The following is an 8,694-nucleotide window of genomic DNA, read 5'->3' on the forward strand; positions in this document are numbered from 1 at the left end:
CAATCTGGGTCGTGGAATGGTTGATACAGAAGCTGACAAAGATTCTTGACCAAACTTTAGTCAGGCTCTGCAACTTTCTCGTAGGTCCATCTATGCACTTACTTATAAAATACAGCTTGACCAAGAACCTGCTAAGTCAGTTTAACCCTAACCCCACCCCACCCCCAATATCTGATCTGGCTCCTCATCCTCCAGTGTCCCGCAGGGGATGTCTAATCCCCACAGCCTGTCTCCAGCAAGAATCCCGTTGGGTGGGTTTATCCAGAAGCCCCCTCATCCCCAATGTGTCCCTGTCCTTGCCTAAGCCCAACCTCCCTCCCCCACTGTAAAATCCCACAGCAGTGGTCCCTTTGCCTAGCAGGAGGGTTCCCAATAAGGTCCACCTTACCATCCTTAACAGGTGTCACTGACGTTTTATTCTTTAACAACGTAGCTTCATCAAGCTACACAAAGAAAGGATATTAGCTACTGAGTGACCCTTAGCTACTTTGTGAAGAGGAAAGAGAGTGGGCAGATCCGGTTTTGTAGAGGTGCAGGGCACTCCTTACTGAGAAATCCTCCCACACGGTATATGATTTTTGGGGCCTGCAGAGGCCCCCATACCCACAAACACTAAAAATGAGACACTTAGATGGTCTTTTTTTTAACTTGTAGCCTGACACTTTCTAGGATCCCTAATTTTCTTTTTTTTAGGACCCCTAATTTTCTAATATCAGTACAAATCAGTATTTGAGATGAGCCATCCATTCCGTAATGTCTGTTATTACCATGTTCCCTGAGATGCCATCATAAGTTCTCGCATTAACATCCCTCTGTCATTCCAAACACATAACAATAATAGATAAAATATTTCAAGGGGATTTTAAAAACACAGAACCAGGCTCAAAAACAAAAGAAGCACCTTTGGGGCCCCTGGGTGGCTCATTCGGTTAAGCATCCTCCTCTTGGTTTCAGCTCCGGGCTGAGGTGGGGCTCTGTGCTCTGCAGGGAGTCTGCGGGAGATTCTCTCCCTCTCCCTCTGCCCCCTCCCTCGCTCCTGCGAGTCCACACACGCGCACTCTCTTTCTCTCTCTCAAATAAACAAATAAATCTTTAAAAAAAAAAGAAGAAGAAGAAGGATTGCCTGGGTGGCTCAGTCGGTTAAGCGTCTGCCTTCCGCTCAGGTCATGATCTCAGGGTCCTGGGATTGAGCCCCGCCCGCATTGGGCTCCCTGCTCGGTGGGGAGCCTGCTTCTCCCTCTCCCTCTGCTCCTCCCCCTGCTTGTGCTCTCTGGCTCTCTCTCTGTCAAATAAATAAATAAAATCTTAAAAAAAAAAAGAAGCATCTTTGAGGATCAGAAACAGAATAAAAACAAAGTGGCAAAGCCACATGGACGCTGCATCCAGTCAGGCAGGGGCTCCTGGGCACTTGGAACAAGACTGCCCCAGGTGAGGCATGGAGTTTGGTTACATAAGCAAGATGGCTTGTTGGCAAGCCCTGCCGACTTGGTATTGTTACCTGCAAACACTCAGTAATTACTTGTTTCCAGCAGCCTTTAAAAAAAAAAAAATCTGGTTTGAAAGCCTCCGGTAAGTATGCTACAAGCCAGTTTCATAATTTCTTTCTTTTTTTTAAGATTTTGTTTATTTACCTGACAGAGAGAGGGAACACAAGCAGGAGGAGTGGGAGAGGGAGAGGCAGGCTTCCTGCGGAGCAGGAAGTGCGATGCGGGGCTCGATCCCAGGACCCTGGGATCATGGCCTGAGCCGAAGGCAGACGCTTAACGACTGAGCCACCCACGCGCCCGCAGTTTCATAATTTCTTATACTCATGTAGTTTGTCTTTGGCTGAACAAGGTGATTATGAACCTGAGCCACTATCTTTCTGCTTATAGACATAATTTTGTTACATGATGTGGGGCTATAATTACTCACCAGACACATTACTAAGCAGTGTGAACACACGTCATATGCTTCTAGTTACTAAATCCCCATGTTGGCTCTATTGTCAGGGATAATTGCATGCCACTTTGTCAATTTTCCATTCTCTATATTTCTTCAATCACATTTTCACCATATTGCTTCCTGACTAAGAGCCAGAAATTTCTCAGAAAGCAAGAAAAACAGAAGCATAGATGAATTCATGTATCTACCATGCTGTCAAAACCATTAATGGTGGTTTTCAAATGTCCCTTTGTACATGATACTGAATATTATTTAACCATGGAAGTTAGCATTTATATTGCACTTCTTTCTTCAGACTGGGTTCTTTATTATATCTGATTCATAGATGCGCTTATATATAATTTTGGAATTATTCCCTTCCCATGAAATTTTGACATCCTATTTTTAATGCATCCTTACAAGCTGTGAAGAATTTCTAGTAGGACTCTTTTTCAAAAAATGCATGGCCTAAATGAAAATAAATATCTAAAAATTAAATGTGGTTTTAAATAATAGTACCCCAAATAATCATAGGAAGATTAGGATTAGGGTATCCAATCTCTTATCTGCTTTGTTTTATTTACCTTTTTTTCAGCTTTATCAAGATATAATTGACAAAACTGTATATATTTTAGGTGTATGAGGTGACAATTTGATATATGTATATTGTGAAAGGATTACCACAATCAAGCTAATTAACACATTCATCACCTTCCCTAGTTACCTTCTTTTTGTGGTGAGAACACTTAAGATCTACACTCAGCAAATTTCAAGTATGCAGTACAATGTTATTAACTCTAATCAATGCCCTACATTAAATCCCCAGAACTTACTCATCTTATAACTGAAAGTGTGTGCCCTTTGACCTACATCTCATTATTACTTATTTTAATAAGTGGTGCTTGTCTCAAAAAGAATATAATGATATTTTCCAAAAAATCTCTCTTAAGATCCATATCGACTATCAATTTGATTCCCTATTAAGTGTTTTCAAGTACACAGTAATTTTTTGTACATTGAATTAGCAACTTTCATCATCACAACTTGTAACATTTTACTCTTGTGATACTAATTATTTATTAGATTAAATGATAGACTTTCAAATCTATCGCATAAAGTGATTTTCATTCCAAGGTACACTATAGATTTAGTTTATATATTTGAAAGTGAATATTCAGATTTAACAAAAAGTCTGAATTTCAAGCTTCATTTGAATTTCTGTCACTGTTCAAACGTCATTTACTGAGAGTCTATCTCTTCCCCGCTGGTTTTAAATGTCACTTTGTGACATACTCATTTCCCATATATATTTGTGCCTATTTCTGAATTTTCTCTTTGATCCATGGATCTGGCCATCAGGCATAAGTACCATACAGTTTAAATTATTGTAGCTTTAACATATGGTGGTGGCTCAGTTTATTTTCATAATTTTCGTAGCACTATTACTTCTTCAAACAAACTTTAAAATCACCTTGTCTAAAAAAGATTAGTATTTTTCATATGGGTTGCATTAAAATTTCTTAAAAGATTTATTTATTTATTTTAGAAAGAGAAAGAGTGAGAGCACAAGTGGAGGGAGAAGCAGAAGGAGAGGGAGAATCTCAAGCAGACTCCCCACTGAGTGTGGAGCCCAACGCAGGCTTTGGTCCCACGACTTGAGGTCATGACCTGAGCTGAAATCAAGAGTTGGATGCTTAACTGACTGAGCCAGCCAGGTGCCCCGCATTAAAAATTTTAAAGATCTCATGGGAAATCAGAATCTTTATGATAATTATTGCATATCCAAGAACCAAACAAACTGTTTAGTTTGGGTAGCCTTGTTTTTGTGATTATACTGTAGCTAGATGATACTAGAAAAATGTTTTGTTTCTCAAATCCCAAAACCCACATCTGGTGAAGTTCTAACTTTTGTACTATAAAAACACCTAATTTTTGTACAGAAATATCAAAGATAATAGTGGGTTCTCTGTCTCTCTCTCCCTCTCTCTCTCTCTCTCTTCTCTCTCCCTGTCTCCAACAGTGGGAAAGTTCCTTCCATTACCTGGAAGGGAGGAATCTTTACTTATCTTTGGAATCACTCAATTCACTAAGGATCCTCACAGAGAAAAATATTGCCTGCAATGCTACATAACTGCCATGGTTCTCTGTGACAGGAAGCTCCTCTCTCCTTGAAATTCTGATTATTTTGCAAATAATGATGAGTGGTAGAAGCTCTATGAAAATATGTATTCCTAGGCAAGGAGTATGAACACCCTCTCACCAAAGTCAAGTATCCCCAATCCTGTCTTCTGACTCTGTTTTCTGTAATCTTAGGCATGAGGCAGCACACTCAACTCCATGACTATTTCCTGAATGCCCACCACATGCCAACAACTGAACTGAACACTGGAAACTGAATGACAATAGAAAAATAAAAACCTTCACATGGGTTGGGAGAATATTTCCTTCCATCACAAAGTTTGTAATCTTGAAGAAAATCTTTCCCTTCTACCTGTAGGAAATACAACTAAGAATATGTATGTTTGGCAGAATGGCCTTTTTGCTGACAGATACCCATAAACAATGTGCTGGCCAGAGCCTGAGAGCAGGAGGTCGACATTTTGGCACTTAATGACAGCATGCTTTCAAGAGGTTACAGAATGAGTAACTGAGTAACTAGCCCTGCATTAGAAACGATTGACCCCAGGGGCATCTGGGTGGCACAGTCAATTGAACATCTGACTCTTGGTTTCTGCTTGGGTCGTGGTCTTGGGCTCATGGGATCGAGCCCCAAATCCTCTGCATATCTACCCCCATCTCTGGTTGAATTTCATTCTCTCTTCACTGCGCATAAATCACCTTTATTCATGGTTTCCTGCCCCTAGTGACCCAGAACTCACCTGCTATGGACTGAATGCCCATATCCCCATGAAACTCATGTGTTGATATTCTCACCCCCAATGTGATGGTTTTAGAGGGTAGGGCTTTTGGGAGGCAATTAGGTCATGAGGGTGGTGCCTTTGTGAATGGGATAGTTTCTTTATAAACAGACTCTGGAGAGCTCTCTTGTCCCTTCCACCATGTGAGGACACAACGAGGAGATGGCTGCCTATGAACGGGAAAGCAGGCTCCCACCAGACACCAAATCTGCTGGTTTCTTGACCTTGGACTTCCCAGTCTCTACAACTGTGAGAAATAAATGTTGTTGGGGGCAGAGCAAGATGGCGGAGGAGTAGGAGACCTGGATTTCTTCTGGTCTCAGGAATTCAGCTGAATAGGGATCAAACCATTCTGAACACATACGAACTCAACAGGCGATCAAAGAAGAGAGTAGCAACAACTCTCTGAATCCGAGGCGATATTCGGGAGGATAGACGGCGGGGGAGGGGGCCTCCTCTGCTTCTGGCAAGTGATAGAGCCGCGGAGCACAAAATCGGAACTTTTAGAAGTCGGCTCCGCTGAGGGACGTCGCTCCAGTGGCTAAGCAGGGGGGATCCCTCGCAGGACAGTGTGGTCTCAGGACCCTCGGGGTCACAGAAAGCCCAGGGGTGCCTGAGTGTGGCAGAGCTCCCAGGTATCGGAGCGGGGAAGCCGGCTGCAGAGACGGAGCCGAGGTGCGGGCTCTCAGCTCGGGGTTGCCATAAACTGTGATACGCGGCCTGGTCGGGCCACTGCTCCTCCAGCAGGGACCCAACAAGCTGCAGATCCAAGGAGACTCTCCCCCCTCCCCCGGGAGGAGCGGCGCGGGAGCACACCGCAGAGATCTGCTGGGTTTGGAGACTCCACACGGGGTCGGGTGCCAGAGATAGAAATGCTCGGTCACGGGCCGGGAGAGCACGGAGTGCGGCCGGAGACCGGGGAGACGGGAGTGACTGCTTTTCTCTGGGGGCACACTGAGGAGCAGGGCCCCGAGTTCTCGGCTCCTCTTGGTGGAGATTGGGAGGCCACCATTTTCACCCTGGTCCTCCAAAGCTATACCAAGAGCTTGCAGGGAACAAAAGCTCCTGAGAGCAAACCCGAGCAGCTTGCTTAGCCTGGACTCACAAGGGCGGGGCAATTCCGCCTCTGGCAAAGACATTTGTGAACCACGGCAACAGGCCCCTCCCCCAGAAGATCAGCACGAACAGCCAGCAAGCCAAGACCAAGTTTACCGATCAAGGAGAATGGGAGAACTCCAGCGCTAGGGGAATACTGCACATAGAATTCATGGCTTTTTTACCGAGATTCATTAGTTTTTCAAAGTTAATTTTTTTAACTGTTTTTTTTTAATTTTTCTTTTTCCCTTTTTCAACCAACATCTTATCAATTCCTTTTAAAAAAAACATTTTTTATTTTTCATTTTTAGAGTCATATTTTATCCCTTCATAGTAGTTACCCTTATTTTTGGCATATATATATAAGTTGTTCTCTCCTTAAAATTTTGAGATACAGTTTCTTCTAACAGATCAAAATATACGCTAAATCACTAGTATATGGCTTTGTTCTAGTCTCCTGCCTGATCACATTCTCTCCCTTTTTTTTTTCTTTTTTATATTTTTTAAATCTTCTTTCTTTTTTCAAACAACTTATCAATTCCTTTTATAAAATCTTTTATAATTTTCATCTTTACAGTCATCTTCCATCCCTTCATTGTATCAACCCTTATTTTGAACATATATAACTCTTTCTTCCTTTAAAATTTTAGGAGGCACTTTCTTCTAACAGACCAAAATACGCCCAAAATCTAGTGTGTGGCACTGACCTATACACTAGCCTGATCATATTTGATCATATTCTGTTTTTTTTTTGTTTTGTTCTGTTTTTGTTTGTTTTTATCTTTTTCTTTTTCCTTTTTTTTCTTTTTTTCTCTTTCTTTTTCCTTTCTTTCCCATTCTTGTCCCCTGGTTTCAAGTCTTTTCTGATTTGTATGAGAGTATATTTGCTGGGGACATTGTTAACCTGTTAGCATTCTGTTCTCTCATTCATCTATTCTCGTCTGGACAAAACGACAAGACGAAAAAATCACCTCAGCAAAAAGAACAAGAGGTAGTACCGTCTGCCAGGGACCTACTCAATACGGACATTAGAGAAACCCTTTCTGGAGAAATAAAAGAACTAAAATCTAACCAAGTCGAAATCAAAAAGGCTATTAATGAGGTGCAATAAAAAATGGGGGCACTAACTGCTAGGTTAAATGAGGCAGAAGAGAGAATCAGTGATATAGAAGACCAAATGACAGAAAATAAAGAGGCTGAGAAAAAGAGAGATAAACAACTACAGGATCACAAGGGCAGAATTCGAGAGATAAGCAATACGATAAGATGAAACAACATTAGAATAACTGGGATCCCAGAAGAAGAAGAAAGAGAGAGAGGGGCAGAAGGTCTATTGGAGCAAATAATAGCGAGAACTTCCCTAATGTGGGGAAGGAAACAGGCATCAAAATCCAGGAGGCACAGAGAACCCCTCTCAAAATCAATAAAAATACGTCAACACCCCGACATCTAATAGTAAAACTTACCAGTCTCAGAGACAAAGAGAAAATCCTGAAAGCAGCTCGGGAGAAGAGATATGTAACCTACAATGGCAGAAACATTAGATTGGCAACAGACCTATCCACAGAGACCTGGCAGGCCAGAAAGGACTGGCGTGATATCTTCAGAGCACTAAACGAGAAAAATATGCAGCCAAGAATACTATATCCAGCTAGGCTGTCACTGAAAATAGAAAGAGAGATAAAAAGCTTCCAGGACAAACAAAAACTAAAGGAATTTGCAAACACAAAACCAGCCCTCCAAGAAATATTGAAAGGGTCCTCTAAGCAAAGAGAGAGCCTAAAAGCAGCATAGATCAGAAAGGAACACAGACAATATACAGTAACAGTCACCTTATAGGCAATACAATGGCACTAAATTCATACCTTTCAATAGTTACCCTGAATGTAAATGGGCTCAATGCCCCAATCAAAAGACACAGGCTATCAGATTGGATTAAAAAACAAGACCCATCGATATGCTGTCTGCAAGAGACTCATTTAAGACCCCAAAACACCCCCACATTGAAAGTGAGGGGGTGGAAAACCATCTACCATGCTAATGGACAACAAAAGAAAGCTGGGGTGGCAATCCTTATATCAGACAAATTAGATTTTAAAACAAAGACAGTAATAAGAGATGAAGAAGGACACTATATCCTACTTAAAGGGTCTATCCAACAACAAGATCTAACAATTGTAAATATCTATGACCCTAACATGGGAGCAGCCAATTATATAAGGCAATTAATAACAAAAGCAAAGAAACACATTGACAACAATACAATAATAGTAGGGGACTTTAACACCCCCTGACTGAAATGGACAGATCATCTAAGCAAAAGGTCAATACGGAAATAAAGACTTTAAATGAAACACTGGACAAATGCACTTTACAGACATATTCAGAACATTCCATCCCAAAGCAATGGAATACACATTCTTCTCTAGTGCCCATGGAACATTCTCCAGAATTGATCACATCCTAGGTCACAAATCATGGCTCAACCGGTACCAAAAGATTGGGATCATTCCTGCATATTTTCAGACTTTGAAATATATTCAGTGCTTTGAAACTAGAACTCAATCACAAGAGGAAAGTCAGAAGGAACTCAAATACATGGAGGCTAAAGAGCATCCTACTAAAGAATGAATGGGTCAACCAGGAAATTAAAGAAGAATTTAAAAAATTCATGGAAACCAATGAAAATGAACACACAACTGTTCAAAATCTTTGGGATACAGCAAAGGCAGTCCTGAGAGGAAAGTATACAGCAATA

This window comes from Eumetopias jubatus, unplaced genomic scaffold (assembly GCF_037043125.1).
Source record: "Eumetopias jubatus isolate StellerSeaLion01/CBP00866 unplaced genomic scaffold, mEumJub1_p1.0 scaffold_12, whole genome shotgun sequence".
NCBI classification, from domain to species: domain Eukaryota; kingdom Metazoa; phylum Chordata; class Mammalia; order Carnivora; family Otariidae; genus Eumetopias; species Eumetopias jubatus.